This window comes from Microtus oregoni, unplaced genomic scaffold (genome assembly GCF_018167655.1).
Source record: "Microtus oregoni isolate MIOR12 unplaced genomic scaffold, Mior012 000033F_ref0000390, whole genome shotgun sequence".
Classification (NCBI taxonomy): Eukaryota; Metazoa; Chordata; class Mammalia; order Rodentia; family Cricetidae; genus Microtus; species Microtus oregoni.
This window is the reverse complement of record NW_024543092.1, coordinates 20,177,942-20,195,702: the sequence shown is the minus strand read 5'-3', so window position 1 is coordinate 20,195,702 and position 17,761 is coordinate 20,177,942. Positions and strand designations below refer to the sequence as shown.

General features: G+C 44.2%; 1 protein-coding gene across 1 annotated transcript in view; it reads right to left on the bottom strand.

The window, feature by feature from the left end:
* The window catches only part of Pacrg (parkin coregulated), a 457,339-nt gene that overhangs the window by 215,401 nt on the left and 224,177 nt on the right, over nt 1-17,761 (bottom strand). The gene's annotated exons all lie outside the window — the stretch shown is intronic.

The following is a 17,761-nucleotide window of genomic DNA, read 5'->3' as shown; positions in this document are numbered from 1 at the left end:
TGGTTTCCTGGGACTTGGGTGACAGTACGGTACTGCTGCCATCAAGAGAACAAGGGAATGAATGGCGAATATCTCAACCCTGAGTGGAGCTTTTAGCACATATTGCTTTCCCAGTACAGGGCCAATTTCCTTGTTTCCGAGTCTTTACCAATGTGCCCAGTCTCCCATGAGCTCCTATTTAAGTGACCCTGAGAAATGCCCTCCTTAATAGTAGGATGCTTTTCCTCTCGGCCCTCTGGAGTCTACAGGCTCATCTCTGCTGTCCCCACGATGTGGGTGACTGGCAGCCAACAGAGCACTTTCTTCAGGGTCTGAGTGGTTCTGAATCTATGTCCCCAAGCCTAGGGTTCACAAATGTAGGAAGACACAAACATTCGTCTGCTTCATTTGTTAGATTCATTTGTCGATTTACACAATGTATTTGATTCCCGCTGAAGTGTATGGAATAACCTCTGAGTAAGGGTGGTCCTAAGTTTCTCTGAATATTTCAAAGTGTTTTGGGGGTGGTATTTTGCACACTGTGGGAAATTTACTGCTGTATCTCCTGGATACAAAGGTACAATGTTACTTATAATTTTACCTTGTCACCTGATTCATAGTTAATGCTTCCTGTACTATTTTTTTACTTGTGTTTAAAAGTATATATAAAAATCCCATAGCACCGATCACAGTCATTCTTTGTTACTGAAACTTATATTTTGCTAATTTCCCTTTTCAGAACATTGTACTTGTAGGCGTGCCCTATATAATTACCAACTTTTATATTTTGATATGATTTAAGACTATATTTTCATGTTAAGTCATTTGCAGTATAGCGATGCCTGATTTAATACCTGTCATTTGTATGAGTTCTAGTTTGATTTTTCATATGTTTTTTCTTTCTACTTCCCAGCTTTGTTCAGTAGATTTTGTTTTATTTATTTATGCTGTATGATTTTGCGAGGACTTTAAAGACAGGACAGCTTATTTAAACACTCTGTTGTAGCTATCCTTTCTTTCTCAGGTGTTTCAGATATATACTTTTAGGGAGACAAGGAAGTTAAATATTTCCTAACAAGATCACTGACGTGCCAAATTGTGTGTGTGAATTCTGTTTTTCCTTTCTGTGATTTGAGGCAACAATACTATAAATAACAATGATGCTAGAGGGCGTGATGCCAGGAACTATAAACATTGCATTGGTGTCCTTAACAGGACAATGTTAAAGGATAGAACTAGTGTCCCAGTGTCAATATAGGAAACCTGAGGGGCACGGGGTGTCTGGACAACTAACTCCCTTAAGGTCCACTGAAGCTCATGATCAATGCTACAGCTGGGTGGGACTCAAACCCGAGCCATTTGGATGGGGAATGTTGCTGCTGCAGCCTGGTGAATCGTCCTTTGTCCTATGTCTTCATTTTCCACATCATTACCAATGCAGTTGGGTGGAGTCCGATCTAACATTATCATCACTGTAACTGAGTGGCCTAAAGTGTGCTGTCCACTCCCTCCCTTCCTTCCTTGCTCTCTCCAACCTTTTGTTTGGAGGGCCTCTCCTACTGCTTGGTGGGAATTGCTTTATCTCTTCCATTTTATAATATTTCAATGACAAATACTGAGTACCCACGTGACTCTGTTTTCAAAAAGCTGTAAGGAAAATTCATAAAATAACATAGAAGAAGAAGGGAGCAGTTGAAGACAGGGAAAGTGATGAACTACCGAGTGGTGATAATCCTGTCTTTTCCTGATCTGTTTGTCACCGGGCACATGAGCCACCGGCGTAGGTCTGCTGCCTTCACAGTGAACAACATGCCCTTGCATGCTGGCAACCTTCTTTAAATGCTGTAGGTGCTGCCCGCTAGACAGGAGAGGACTTCTTTCCGTGTGAAACCTCCTGCTTACATGTCTTCTAGGGGCCCATTTTGTGAGCATAATATTGTTTCTTTTTGCCTAGGCCTTAGCAAGGCCTCTTGGGGTCCACTTAGTATAAGGAGCTTCATGTATTTTAATATCATTTTACTTGACTTTTGGCTTTACTTTACCATTCTTTCTTCCTTCCCAACCCCTCCTCTTCCATTTCTGTTTTCCCTAAATTTCCCCTAGGAGCAAAAGGACCATCTTCAGAGTACAGTGAATCCTCTAGAGTGATGTCTATGGCTCTCTACTTCCACCCTCTCTTTGCCCACTTGCCAGTTGCGTCCTAATTCCTTTTGATCAAGACCACCAATGGTCACCTTTCTCTAATCCTTTTAGCCTCCTCTGATCTCATTAGTATAACACAACAACCCTTCCCATCCGCCCTGAGCCTCCTGTACCACATCCCCAATGCCAGGTCTCGCCCATTCCTTTGGGTGATGGACTCCCACTGCTCCTGGTCAAAGTCCCACAGGGCTTCCCTGACCCGTGCTTTCAGTGCCTTCTCCCTCTGGCATGTGCAGTGCCCTGGGGACTCGCTTGCCTTCACCCAGCCCTGCTTAGAAACTGTCTTTGGAGGTGCATTCCTACAGCCCAGGTGGCAAAACCAAGATACTAACAGCTGAATGGTCAAAAAAGGCATTTAGGGCTGTGGAGAAGGCCCAACTGGTAAAGGGAATAGCATGCAAGCATGATGACCTACTTCAGATACTGTCACCCATACGAAAAGTTGGGTGCAATGCTGTGTGAGTGTAATCTCAACACCAGAAGGGCAGAGGTAAGGGATTCCCAGGGCTGTTGGAAGTAGAAGAATTAGGAACTACAGGGTTAGTGAGAGACTGTCTCAAGAACAAACATGGAGAGCATTGAAAAAGGTGCCTTCCATAAACCTTTGACCTATATACCATGTTTTTTGTACAGACACACACACACAGACAGATACACACAGACACAACACATATGCGCATACACACACCTTAAACATTTCTTTTCCCACAGTTATGGAGGTTAGAAACACAGCATCAGGTGTCGGCATGGCCAGGTTCTGTTGAGGGCTCTCTTCCTTACCTTGGAGAGCATCCTCCCCTTACCCTCACAGGCCATTCTTCTGTGTGTGTCGAGAGTAGGGTCCCAAGACCCTGTCACTTCTCAGAAGGACACTAATACTTTTAGCATCTCCATCTAGAGCCAGTTGGCTTTGTTTTAGTAACTACATATGATCAATGGGAATGAAGTGGGGACAGCTCAGTCCATGGGCCACTCTCTTACCCCCAGAGTTCTCTGTGATCAAGTCCTTTCGCCTGAGCATCAGTTCAGGGAGGCCCCTTTGTCATCACTGCCACCACCGCCACCCTCTATGACTTTCTCTCAGCTGTATTAAGTCTCTGGAGTTTTGTCGTTCAGTGAGTTTGCCACTGCTGAGGAGGATATGCTCACAAGAATCCTTAGACATGGTGGATGTTGTGTTTATTTATTAATATGTCTTTATTTATGAGTGTGGGCATGCCATGGTGTGCCTGGGGAGGTCAGAGAACAACTTTCAGGGATCATTTCTCTCCTTCCATCATGTTGGTCCCAGGGATTAACCATGACCTTGGACTTGGCAGCAAGCATCTTTACCTGTTGAACCATCTTACTGAGCCTTGGATTTTAACCCCAACCTTTTAAAATCTACCAGGAAGTTGACTGAACTGAGACACAAAAGCCAGTGATGAGAGCCTATGCTCACCCAAGGCCGGGCTATTACAGGGGTCCGGAGGGTGTGGAGTTTTATGTTGATCCTGAAGCAGCAGAGGATGTACACATCCCTGTAAGTTTACATAGCCTGCAACTTTATTCTTCAAGTAAAATGCTTTTGTTCTCTCTGTGGGGACATATCTCATGAACCTGAGCATTTCATGATGATGTGACGAGTGTTGAGTACCTTGAAAGACAACCAGTACGGATGACTTCATGTTTAGCCTGAAATTCAGTAGCTGTCATGTAGGGTGTTCACAGACTGACCTGTGTATGGGCAACAGCTTATGAACAAAGGACCTTCAGGTGCAACCACCCTAAAATATGTCCATGACGGCAATGACAAGGTCTGCATTGTAAAAATCTAGATGTTGTGAATCTATGATTTGGCTCAAGTCTTGAAAAGGGCAATCCCTGAGGTCCCTCATTTATGGTACACAGTGTTACATCATGACTATGTTGTAGGGTGCTTCTAAATTACTGCTCTTTTTGGTTCATTTAGGCTTAAAAATGGCTTTTTTTACAGTTTATTTAACAACTAATAGCTTTCCATCTATGCAGTTTCCTGATGATAAGGTGACCAGTTTAGTGCTTAAGATAATGTGTATTTCTCAAGAATCACCATAAACTCTCGTTTACACATTTGATAATCTTCTTATGGAAGTTTATGAAATCCAGAACTAGAAGAAACTGTTTGGATTTGGACCGAGCCAAGGGCTGTATTGAACACAAGGTTAAAGTCACAGGTGCCTCACTGGTCAGCAGCCCTTTGGACATTAACCCCAGAGATGTGAAGTGTTCTGTGCACGAAATCATCTTCAGAATCCATGCAAACATTGTAAAGATCACAGTGCTTGCGTTGCTGGATGCCTCAGTCCTTTGGTGACTTTTGGCTAGAAGCACTAAAACTCTATCTCCCTTAGCCTATCAAATTCAATATTTTGTCCCCATAACAGATATGTCTCAATAATGCCATACTGAATGGTAAGAAACACACTATGGTTAACAACTTCTGGGATATTCGGACCAGAGACTACACACTTTCTCATAGTTTCATCAATTAGCAAATGGAATACAGAAAGTATCTGCTGTTATAGCCCATACAATGATTCCTGAGGACACTATGCAAAAATTACAAGCTAATATGTAAAGGTGTGGTTAGCTATGTATTATGGACTTATATATACTTACTATGATATTTCTAAAGCAAGGCTTTTAAAGTGTTCTCTACCCAGAGGCAGCCACTAACTTGTTGCAAGAAGCCTCACACAGTCTATAGGTGTTAAATGCTGTCTGTAGATGATGTCTTTAACCCATTTCACACATATGGGTCCTGTCTCTAAATGTGTATAGACACAGTCATGGTGAGTAATATAAAATTATTTCAGCAATTATATGTTTTAGCTATATTAAATATACAACAAAGTCATACGTGTTGCATGTTTAATTTTGACATTGGAAACTTTTGAACATGACATGTGTTCTTGGCAGCAGGAAGATGGTAGACAAGACTGAGATGAAGTCATAAACCACCAAAAAATTTAAATCATGAAACAGAACGTCCTAATAACACAGGTAGAAAATGGGCTGAGCTCAGGAGATACTCAGGTGCCAGAGATGAGGATGAAATCCGTCACAGAGGAAAGTGGGGGGTTCCAGGTAGTGACAGGCAACCTCAGGAAGGATCAGCCCCAGGCTGAGACATGGTGCTGAAAACACAGCATGCCAAGAGAAGGGACCTGAGCAGGAATGCCTGCTCAGTCGGGGAACTTGAAGGCAGCTTCCCTGGTGAAAAGGGGAACAGAAGGCATCTCTCTCTCATTTACAGAAACAGAAAGATAACTTGATGGGAAACTCTCAGTGGAAAAAAAAAATCCCCGAGAAATAAAAGCCCAAAGAATGTAAAGGCTAGAAATCAAATCTCAGACAATAGCGATGGTCTTCACAGGCACCAGATCCCAAACAGATGAAGGAGCATTATCACCTACACAATATGGGAGACATGTATTGCCACGCAGAAAGCCCAGCTCCTGCTCTCATATATGCCCATTGTCAAATTTTCACCAATCACTATGGTGACAGAGTGACCCCCAACTGCTCACTTGGCTTGTGGGTGTGGGAGTGAGTGCTGGGGCTGGCAACTTGAAATCAGAGAGTGAAATATGAAAAGGGACACTTCAAAATGCCCTTTTAAAAAGTGACAAGGCTGCAGAGACGCCTCCATGGATAAAGTGCTAGCAACATGCGTGTGAAGACCTGAGTTCAGATCCCAGGAACCCACGCAAAGCCACGTGTGGTCAGGGCATCTGTAAACCAGCATACCTACAGGGATATGCGGGATGGAGACAGGCAGTGGGGACATGTGAGATGGGGCTAAATATAGAAATGAAGAAGTGTGGTGGGTCAAACTGGCCCTCAAAAGACGGGCTGTCACCAGGCACATCCTTGTTATGTGTTAGTTTATAATAGGCGCATTCAAGACAAAAGGTGGGAAATAGGGGGCAGGATAAAAACTGAGGGGAAGAATTACTTTATAAAAATATATCATATATATGACATATGATATCTATATACAATAATATATATGTATACACAATAAATATCTTATATATTATATATAGTACATGTAACAGCATACATACGCTGTCTATATGCTATTAAAATCACACACACACATCATTTTGACAGATTTTTAGCAAATAAATGCTTCACAGATATGGTATCAAGTTATATCCCTATAAGCAATATGCCAGTACCTGTGTTTCTACTGTTTATCTAGAGAGAATGCTATCAGAGGCTGATTCTTAAGGACATCCGAGATAAAAATGGCATTTCAGTGTGGCTTTAACTTCCATTTCTCTCCCTGTGAGCATGACCACCTTTCAAAGACATTCCTGAAATCCATTTGTAAACTGTCTCCTGTAGATCATATTTCCATATTCTTTGCGATTTTTCACTATGAACCATTGGGCCTTTTGTTTTTGGGTTGGAGCATAGTGGTTTGTATATGGAGGGACATCTTGTTTATCTTTTGCTAATGCAGCCATTGTTATGTTGCTAAAAAATTTCAATCATTTCTGTGTCCTGAAGTTTGAATTATTGTTAGAAAGAGTTGTCTCCAATTTTGTGCCATAAAGAATATAGCCATTTCCACTTAACTCACGAACGTATTGGTGACTTTTCTGGTGTGAAGTATAAGGCTCTCTTTCAGCTATGGTTCCTCTCCAGCTGATACCCAGATGTCCACGGCTCTCTTTCAGCTATGGTTCCTCTCCAGATGGTACCCAGATGTCCACGGCTCTCTTTCAGCTACGGTTCCTGTTCAGCTGGTACCCAGATGTCCACGGCTCTCTTTCAGCTACGGTTCCTCTCCAGATGGTACCCAGATGTCCAGTGCATGTACAGAAGTTCTACACTTACAGAAAAGTCCATCCTGGCTTCCTCTTCTCTCCTCAGCTTGACCACTGTTCATGAACCAGCAACCCTTTTATTTAATTCTGAAAACCATCCAATAGCTGTTAACCTCTTGTAGGATTCACACATTTTTATTGTTAGAATATTTTTCTTTTTAAGTTTTTTAAAATATAAAATTTTAAAATACATTTGAGATGTAAGTTCCACTTTGAGAATCTACACATAACTTCAAATTTGACAATTAGAGCAAATGCATTCTTTGAAAACACATTCCAAATATTTTTGAAAGTTAAATAAGTACTGAGCCCATAAAAAGAATCTGAAGGAACCCAAAAACATCTGTCCTGAATGTCATATTCTCTAAAGAAAATTAAACAAAATAACACTTAGTAAGGCAAAAGCCCAACTTCTAATCCTTACAGATTTAGGAATTTAGAAATTCTTTTGAATTACTCATAAATCAAAAAAAATCACTACAGAAATAAAAACATTTGAAGCACTGAATTACAATGAAATTATTTAACCCACTTGCAGAGATGTTTTTTAAGAAAAGGACAATAAAAGACAGCAACACAACCCACTGTGTGAGCCCCAGCTCAAGACAGCAACACAACCCACTGTGTGAGCCCCAGCTCAAGACAATAACACAACCCACTGTGTGAGCCCCAGTTCAAGACAGCAACACAACCCACTGTGTGAGCCCCAGCTCAAGACAGCAACACAACCCACTGTGTGAACTCCAGCTCAAGACAATAACACAACCCACTGTGTGAACTCCAGCTCAAGACAGCAACACAACCCACTGTGTGAGCCCCATTCAAGACAGCAACACAACCCACCGTGTGAGCCCAAGCTCAAGACAATAACACAACCCACTGTGTGAGCCCCAGCTCAAGACAGCAACACAACCCACTGTGTGAGCCCCAGCTCAAGACAATAACACAACCCACTGTGTGAGCCCAAGCTCAAGACAATAACACAGCCCACCGTGTGAACCCCAGCTCAAGACAGCAACACAACCCACCGTGTGAGCCCCAGCTCAAGACAGCAACAACAGCAACACAACCCACTGTGTGAGCCCCAGCTCAAGACAGCAACAATAGCAACACAACCCACTGTGTGAGCCCCAGCTCAAGACAATAACACAACCCACTGTGTGAGCCCCAGCTCAAGACAGCAACAACAGCAACACAACCCACTGTGTGAGCCCCAGCTCAAGACAATAACACAACCCACTGTGTGAGCCCCAGCTCAAGACAGCAACAACAGCAACACAACCCACTGTGTGAGCCCCAGCTCAAGACAGCAACACAACTCACTGTGTGAGCCCCAGCTCAAGACAGCAACACAACCCACTGTGTGAGCCCCAGCTCAAGACAGCAACAACAGCAACACAACCCACTGTGTGAGCCCCAGCTCAAGACAATAACACAACCCACTGTGTGAGCCCCAGCTCAAGACAGCAACAACAGCAACACAACCTACTGTGTGAGCCCCAGCTCAAGACAGCAACACAACCCACTGTGTGAGCCCCAGCTCAAGACAATAACACAACCCACTGTGTGAGCCCCAGCTCAAGACAGCAACAACAGCAACACAACCCACTGTGTGAGCCCCAGCTCAAGACAGCAACACAACCCACTGTGTGAGCCCCAGCTCAAGACAATAACACAACCCACTGTGTGAGCCCCAGCTCAAGACAGCAACAACAGCAACACAACCCACTGTGTGAGCCCCAGCTCAAGACAATAACACAACCCACTGTGTGAGCCCCAGCTCAAGACAGCAACAACAGCAACACAACCTACTGTGTGAGCCCCAGCTCAAGACAGCAACACAACCCACTGTGTGAGCCCCAGCTCAAGACAATAACACAACCCACTGTGTGAGCCCCAGCTCAAGACAGCAACAACAGCAACACAACCCACTGTGTGAGCCCCAGCTCAAGACAGCAACACAACCCACTGTGTGAGCCCCAGCTCAAGACAGCAACACAACCCACCGTGTGAGCCATAGCACAATGCTGTCACCTCTGAAGACAACTGAACAACATGAAAATCAAGATCCCAACAGTATGTTAAAACCAGGCCCCATGGGTAAAATGCTAGGACATTACAACATTGTATTTGTGTCTGTAGACAAAATCTGAAAGAAATGCATACACAAACATGACACTCTATGTTGAAGCTTTGAAGACAGTCACTGTTACTTCACCCAGCATTGTAGAGGTTCTCGCTAATAAAACAAGACAAGAAAAAATGACCTTGAAAGAGAGAAAGAAAATGTTCAGCATTGAGGCTAATATGGCTGGCTACAGGGCACATTCAGGGAATGTACGAACACTGTTAAGCAGGGAGAGAGTGTTGACTAAAAACTGTTGTACCAAAGAGGGCGGCAATCCCATTTGTGATTAAAGCATATTTAGAAAATGCTTTTTTAGAAGTTCACAATAGAAATAAATAACAAAATGAGTTTGTTAAGAAATAAAATTAATACTTGATATGTAAGACTTTACAGAAAATATTAATTAATTACTGGTTAGTGTAAAAGCCAGACAGGAAAGATCTTCAGGGATCAATGACATTGGCCAGGCTCTTAGATGGCTAGACAGAGTTGCATTCTGTGGCAATTCCTCACTGCCGGAATGGTCACTGTATACAAATACTGATTGCCCTGTCTGGGTGAAGGATATTAATTATGGAGTCACAAATCTGGACGTGGGCTAGAAAATCAAATTACTTTGTACAATAACCTTATTTTAAGTTTTTGTCAAAAATGCTACCAAGACAGTTAAAGGTCAGTTGTAAGCAGATCTCGAATTTATTCACACTTAACCTTTATTATTGAGAAATTTTATGTTCGTAACTGTAGCAGCCGGTGAGTAATAAATAAGGGAGCCCCATGTTCTGTGGCTTCAAAGCTTCCCACTCTCCATCACTTGCCAAAATGTTAAGGTTAAGGAAATTTTTAAAAACTTAAAATTAGCATTTATTTTAACCAAAGAGAAATACCAAGGGGCAAAATGTATATAAAAATACATTTTTTAGAGTTTATCTTCCCCTTTGTAACATTCCTGATCAATGCTAAAAACCGCACTCTCTAGAGAGGTGCAGGGGTTCTCTGGGAGCAGCAGAGTCCATGAAACAAGCAGGAAATGTGTGAGAGGCCAGGAACGTCTCAGCGAAACTTCAGGAACTGAAAGGAAGATGCTATTTGTGGCTGCAGCCGCTGGTATTGATCGGAAACATGTCAGTGTTTACTAAAAACTGTCCTTGAACGCAGTCACATACAGTCGATTTCAATACACTCAGTCACACGTCAAGAAGGACCAGCTGTGTGGGGCAGTAGTGGACTGTCCCCCACACCAGCATACTGGGCATGCATTTGACAGATGCTAGTTAGCATTTATTTGCATTATTTGTAATCAAAGGATTTCTTCTGTCTCTTAGTTAGGAAACTAAAATAAATGTTAAAAATAAACCAATCACAGAAAGTAACATAGCAAATGTTTAGATGTCCGAGTGGGGCACACAACAAGGATGCCTAGAAAGAGGCCCTGCTCAAGAGAAATGAGGATTAACTATGGAATGGAGTGAAAGGCAGGAAGTGTCATCAGGTGGGGGACTGCACCCAGACTCAGATGGGAGACAGTCACAGTTCTGGGCAAGGGTTCTCAGAAAGACTGCCGGAAGCCAGTCAGAGCTTATCCAGGAGACAATGTCTGGTTTGGGCAGATGTCACCTGGGTTGGGGTAACCTGTCAGGCAGTTCCGAAAAGACAGGAGGGCCTCTATGTCAGGTGGAGACTGGACTAGACATTTCAGAGAAGGTTAGAGATGATGTAACAAGTGTGTGGTTAATAATGACCCCAGTGGGGTCGTTGGGAGATCAGAGTTCAGGGATCAGTGTCTGCACGTGAGTAATCAATGGAAGTTCAGATGTGAAGCCACAGCCGCCTGAATCATGGTCAGGATCTCTAACACAGACAAGAAAGACATAACAGAAAAGGATTTGTCTGTCTGTCCATCTATGTAATTATCAATCTCTATCATCTGTCTATCTATCTGTCTGTCTGTCTGTCTGTCTATCATCTATCTATCTATCTGTCTATCTATCTATCTATCATCTATATCTATCTATCTATCTATCTATCTATCTATCTATCTATCTATCTATCTATCTATCTATCATCTATATCTATCTATCTATCTATCTATCTATCTATCTATCTATCTATCTATTATCTATCTATTGCTATCTACCTCTCTCTGTCTATCTATCTTTCTTTCTTTCTTTTTTTTTTTTGTGGATGTTTCAAGACAGGGTTTCTCCGTAGCTTTTTGGTTCCTGTCCTGGAACTAGCTCTTGTAGACCAGGCTGGCCTCAAACTCACAGAGATCCATCTGCCTCTGCCTCCCGAGTGCTGGGATTAAAGGCGTGCGCCACCATTGCCCAGCTATATCTATCTTTCTATCTATCATCTATCTATCTATCTGTCTGTCTATCTATCTATTATCTGTCTGTCGCTATCTACCTCTCTCTATCTATCATCTTTCTATCTCTATCTACCTCTGTCTGTCTATCTATCTATCTATCTATCTATCACCTATCTATTGCTATCTGCCTCTCTCTCTCTATCATCTATCTATCTATCTATCTATCTATTTCTATATCTATCTATCTATCATCTATCTATCTATCTAATCTATCATCTGTCTATCTATCATCTATCTATCTATCATCTATCTCTATCATCTGTCTATCTATCTATCTATGATCTATCTATCTATCTATCCATCCATCCATCCATCCATCCATCTATCATCTATCCATCTATTATCTATCTATCTATCTATCTATCTATCTATCTATCTATCGCTATCTGCCTCTCTCTATCATCTATCTATCATCTATCTACCTATCTATCTATCTATCTATCTATCTATCTATCTATCATCTCTCTCTCATGGGAGGAATAGAGGAATATTGAACAGAGTTATGTAATTAGCTGGACATGGAGACTGGAGGACAGGGTGGAATACATAGGACAGCTATGTCTCCAACACTGACTGCCAGCATCAGGAGCTGCACAGAGAGTGGGGTTACAGGCCATGTGCTCAAGTTGGGATTTAGGATGAGTCTGCTTGGATGCAACCAGAGACTTAAGAGCCACACTGAGAAGTAGCCTGGCAGACATCTGCATGGGGGCCACGGTGGTCAAAGGGGTACAGGAGAGGTCCTTGAGAGAAGTTCCAGGCACCTCCTCATTCAGAAGACAGACCGATGCCTAAAAAGGAAAGAGTCATGTGGGCTGACTTGGCCTGAAGGGTGGGAGTTCGGCCATGTGTCACAGAGGGAGGAGATTCCTGGAAACAGAAAGTGTGACAGAGTGTTTGCAGGCAGCCACACGAGAGGGAAGCACAAGTCTGGACCCTAGAAATATTTCTGGAGGAACTTGAGCCATGTCATGAAGTGGGGGCAGCATCAGGACACGCAGACCTCCATCCTCCATCCCTTCCTCCCAAGTACTGCAGAACCGCCCTGCCCTGGGAGAGGTCCTGGGAATCCCCAGAGCTGGAATCCCCGGGTCTCTGAGCGCCATCCTTTGTGGGTCTTGGGATTGTCCCATGTGACACCTGCGGTGTTAGATGGGCACAGACAGGTGAGAACTCCAAGAAGACACTTGCTCAGAATATTGTCACATCTATCAATCAACATTCCATTTTCTTCCTTTCTAGCAAGAAGCCGCGTTTTGACATTTGCAGACGGCTCGCCGCTGGTGTCCTCAGTGACCTATGTGCTCCTCTCCAAGCTCCAAAAGTCCAACCGCTTATCTTAATGGGTCGTTTGGTGCATGGGACAGCTCAAAAGGCGGCACAGCTGGTGGAGCCATGGTGAAAGTTTGTTGGGGTGTGCCAGCCAGTCATAAAGAGCGTGCCAGTTACTGCGTCTGGCACGTTGCTGATGGGCAAAATGGGTCCTCAGAAACCAACTCTGCGTACAAGAGGGAGGGGCACTGGCTCTGGACTCTCCTCTGTTCCTAGACATAGTAAGTTCATGGGCCAGCTAATCACTCTATGTCTCAGTTTCCACATCTGTAAAATGGGGCACAGATGGCATTTTCTCACTGGGACTGCGGGGAGTTAAATCAGAGGAAAGCTAAGATTGCGCACCTGCCTGACAGAAAGGCATGGAGAAAGGAAAGCTAAGGACACGACCGTGGAGACTCTGACTCTGCTGCTTTCTCATTGTGTGCCTGGCTGTCTTTGTCTTAGGGTAGGGTTATTCGTGTGGTAGTGAACACCACGACCAACAACATGCTGGGGAGAGAAGGGTTTATTTGGCTTACACTTCCACATTACTGTTCATCGTCAGAGGAAGTCAGGACAGGAACTTAAGAAGAACAGGAACCTGAAGACAGGAGCTGCTGTACAGGCCATGGAGGAATACTGCCTACTGACATGCTCCCCATGGCTTGCTCAACCTGTTTTCTTATAGAACCAGGACCACCAGCCCAGGGATGGCACCACCCACGATGGGCTGGGCCCTCCTCCATAATCACTAATTTAAAAAATGCCCTATAGGCTTGCATACAGCTCAATCATATAGAAGCAGTTTATCCACTGAGGCTCCTTCCTGAGAGGAGATGAGTTCAGCTTGTGTCGAGCAGACATAAACCACCCAGCACAGCTTCTTCAATGGAAAGCACCAGCTTAGGTCCATATTCCATAAGGTCTGACAATTTTAGCCACTAGAGAAAAAAATTCTCTTTTCAGTGTGCAAACATTTTCGTAGACATTCTGATGGTGCCCCAGCCCTGTTGATGCCAGCCAGTGAAAGGTAGAGGTCACTTGTGAAGGACACGAGCTATAGCCCAGGGAACTCACAGGACAAAGTGGCAGGCACCTGCGTCTGCCAGTGATGCAGGGACCTTTGAAACAGGCCAAAACACCCCAATCGGATGAGAACGATGAGTGGAGCGTGGCTTCCGGGCTCACAGTGCAGCAAGGCAAGGTGTAAGCAAATCTGTGCCCATAGTCCTCATAAGTGACTAAGTGACTGGCTGTGTGGAGCTTAGCGGGGAAAGACTTGCCTCACGTGCATGAGGCCCCAGTATCGAGCCCCAGTGCTGCCAGAATATAATTAACACATAAATAAGTAGACAAATAAGAAATAAATAAGCGTCTGCTGGAAACGTGCATAAATGATGCACGGATCCCTCTCCCTCCCCAGGGAGGACAGGAAGGCTGACTGGGTTGGAGAAGGAGACCTGGGGTATGGGAACACTGAAACACCGTCACATGTGGAGATCACAGTCTGGATCTCAGCTGCTCATTGTACCACAAGTCCTTAATAAGTAGCCGTCTTCTCAATGAAGATTGATAGACACCCAGATGCGGTCACTACCAGAGCTGAAGCAGTCCTACCCAGGATGGAAGAAGCAGGCGGTGATTCCCCACTGGGTTTTTCCAGAAGGGCCACAATGGGCCCAGCCAGATATACTTAAGGGCCAAGGAAAAACTCTTAACCAAATTTAATCACAGTTTAGCGAACTCATGAGCAGAGGGAAGGGGTGACGGAGGGAACTTAGAGGGTTCTAGAGAGCAGAGAACACCGAGTACCTCAGGGCTTGCTGCGCACAGATGTGTTCCTTCTTGTGCACTGAAGAAATGGCCACTGTGTCAGGGAGAGTCTATATCTCGAGACAAATACTCAAACAGAGGAAATAGAGCAACATTCCCCAAACTCTTTAGCGTTTCCGTCTCCAGAACTACACACTGTTGCACTGAGCCTATCTCCCCACGTGCTCCTGGTGTACAATCCCAAAGCATCCAGATAGCATGATGATTAATACTGCACCGTAGAAAGTGCCACGGGGCGTGTGACCCACAGTTAAGCACCGAAGGCAGAAGAACCTCTAGACAGATAACTGATTTTATTTTTACACATTAGCAAATGCCCGTATTAACGTGTATGGCCTCGTTAACTCTATTATTCCTTAATCAGTTTAGAACATAGCTGTAGTCTTCTTTGAACATGAACTTGTTTTTAATTCCAAATAAACTTGATAAAGTACTTTATTATAGTAAAGATGTGATCTCCTGCATGTCACATTCTTATTCCCTAGATTTAGTGTTGCTCCATGAAAACCGTAAGAATGGGAGTTTTGATTGGGAACCCATCATACAAGCTACCTTGCCCTTGACAAATGGTCAGATCATCAGATTTTCAGGAGACCTCCCCAACAGCAGCTCATTCATTCTCTAGGGTGTGGTCTAATCTCCCTTCTAAGACCAGCATGTCCGTGGACCTCAGCCATGAAAGCCCCTCCACTGTCTATGAGCAAGGGTGGTGCCCAAGCCCTGACCACCCACGCTTGGCTCTCACGTAGTCCACAGGCTCCCCTTCCTGCTTCTCTACGACATTCCCTTTATGCCCTGTACTCCAGTTGCTGAAACAGCCCTCGCTGCTGACTGTGCCTGACTCCTGGAAGGCTTTCCCACTTCTCTCCATTCCCTGTGGATTCTTATACATCACCACAGCGCAGGTCAGATCACAGGCGCCTCCTCCTCCCTGTCTCTGCTGTAACTTAGCTATATGACCTTGTGCACGTCACATTTGGGTTCCTCATTCAAAAGCGGATGTTAGCAGTACACACATCAGCCATCTTCGGCTCTTTCATGGAACGCTCTAAGCAGTGACCAGCACATGCTTACCATCATTACTAACACTTTATTAAAACAGCATTAGATACGTTCTAATTACATGAGCAATTAATGAATGTGTACTCAAATATTTACCTAGATTCCAGCAGGAATTAAGCCTCTCATTGCCTTTCTAGTTGGAGCAGAGAAGCAGGAGTAGAGACTCCCAGACACAAGGGGCTCCAATCGGAGCAAGAGAAGGCAAGCCAATGGCCAGCATCATACTGCCCGGATCCTGCGCACAGGGTGGAGGTTGCCCGCATATGCATACCTCATGGATGGACATGTACCTGTGTGTACATAAGTGTGATGCAGACAGAGAGACTGAGGGAAAGTAGAGGGTGCCCGAGTATGGTGGCAGAAAACAACGACCATTTCTGGTACTTTGTTTCTCAGGGAATGCGCCAAGAATGTATCAACTACAAGACTGGTGGTGCCCATGCCAAGTCAGGGACAATGCGCCACTTAGTTAGGTCATCAGCACTAGAGTGAGGCAGGCTGTGGAGTCAGCCACACGTCAGGAACATCGTCAGGTCAAGGACCAGCTCCAGCCACGGAAACTTTAGCCTTGGACACAGCATCCACCCAAGACCCACGTGCAATAACCTTCCCGGGTGACTGAGGTTACAGGAGAAGGAAGGGGGCAAGGTGAAGTTGATTCCACACGCGCCATTCCATGGAAGCCAGCCTGATACCCACACTCGGCAGCACGATGTGGAAGACAGTGATGAGAGGAGAAGTGAAGCCATGGAGAAAGACTTGCTCTCTGCGCCCACTGCCTGGAAACACGCTCTCCAGAGCAACATGGGGATAGACAGAGACAGTGGGGCATCGGCATGGTTTGCAAAAGTGGGGTCCTAATTCCCATCACCACCAGGTGCTCACCACACACACATGTGCGCACATACACGCACCTTTACACACACACATACACACATATACACACACACTCACACATATACACTCACACATACACACACATATACACACTCAGCACACATATATACCCACACATAACACACAAATATACATTCACACACATACACACACATATACACACTCAGCACACATATATACTCACAGATACATATACTCACACAGACACACACTCACACATACAGACTCATATAAACACACACACACACTCAATTTACACAACACTCAACATTACCATTCCTTTGTGTCTACATTTCACCCAGCCCAGGGTCTGCTGGGATCTAGATGGAAATATTAAAAGATGAATGAACTAATGAATCTGCTTTTTAATCTACACTCCTCTTTGGGATCAAATATCATCCATTTCATATTTTTTTCTGGAAATTTCTTCAAAATAATATGCCAAACAAGCATTGGTTTCAGACTTTCTGGATCTGGTCATCTGGGATAACAAGTCATTTTGTGTGACTTTAAATCCTTCATTTCAATCTCCCTTTGATTCTCCAGTGAGAGCTAACATCCTATTCGGGGAAAAATGACTCGCCCAAAGGCAGAGAGTGATTGAATTGTCCTCTCATCAATCCTAACTTATTTAGGCCCATTGTTCTTTTTCAGCTGAAAGGGACTTTTGATTTCATTTAGTTTCCTGTACTTTCATTTCATGAAAAGTGCCAAACAAGGCTCCATTATTAGGCCCATCAGACCCTGCTGCACGGCGGGCTCTGTGTTCTGGCCCACAGCGCAGCTAGCATTCCGGGAAACCACTGCTCTGGGGTCAGGACCCACAGTCACAGCAACAGCTTTCTCTCTTCTTTCTTCCCTGCTCTACAGGGTTAGTTAGGCCACTTTCATGCCATAGATACTGCACTTCTAACGTATTTCCCCCTTTCACCTCTCTTCTCCCTTTAGTACCCTTCCCTTGTGCAGCTTTACTTCAAGTTCACGTCATGAGCATGTATATGATTCATGCATCTATAGCATTTAGACCCACAGGTAAGAGCAAGAATGCCGGCCGTATCCGTGTTTCTGAGACTGAGTTAATTCACTTAGTATGGTTCTCTCCATTTGCATCCATTT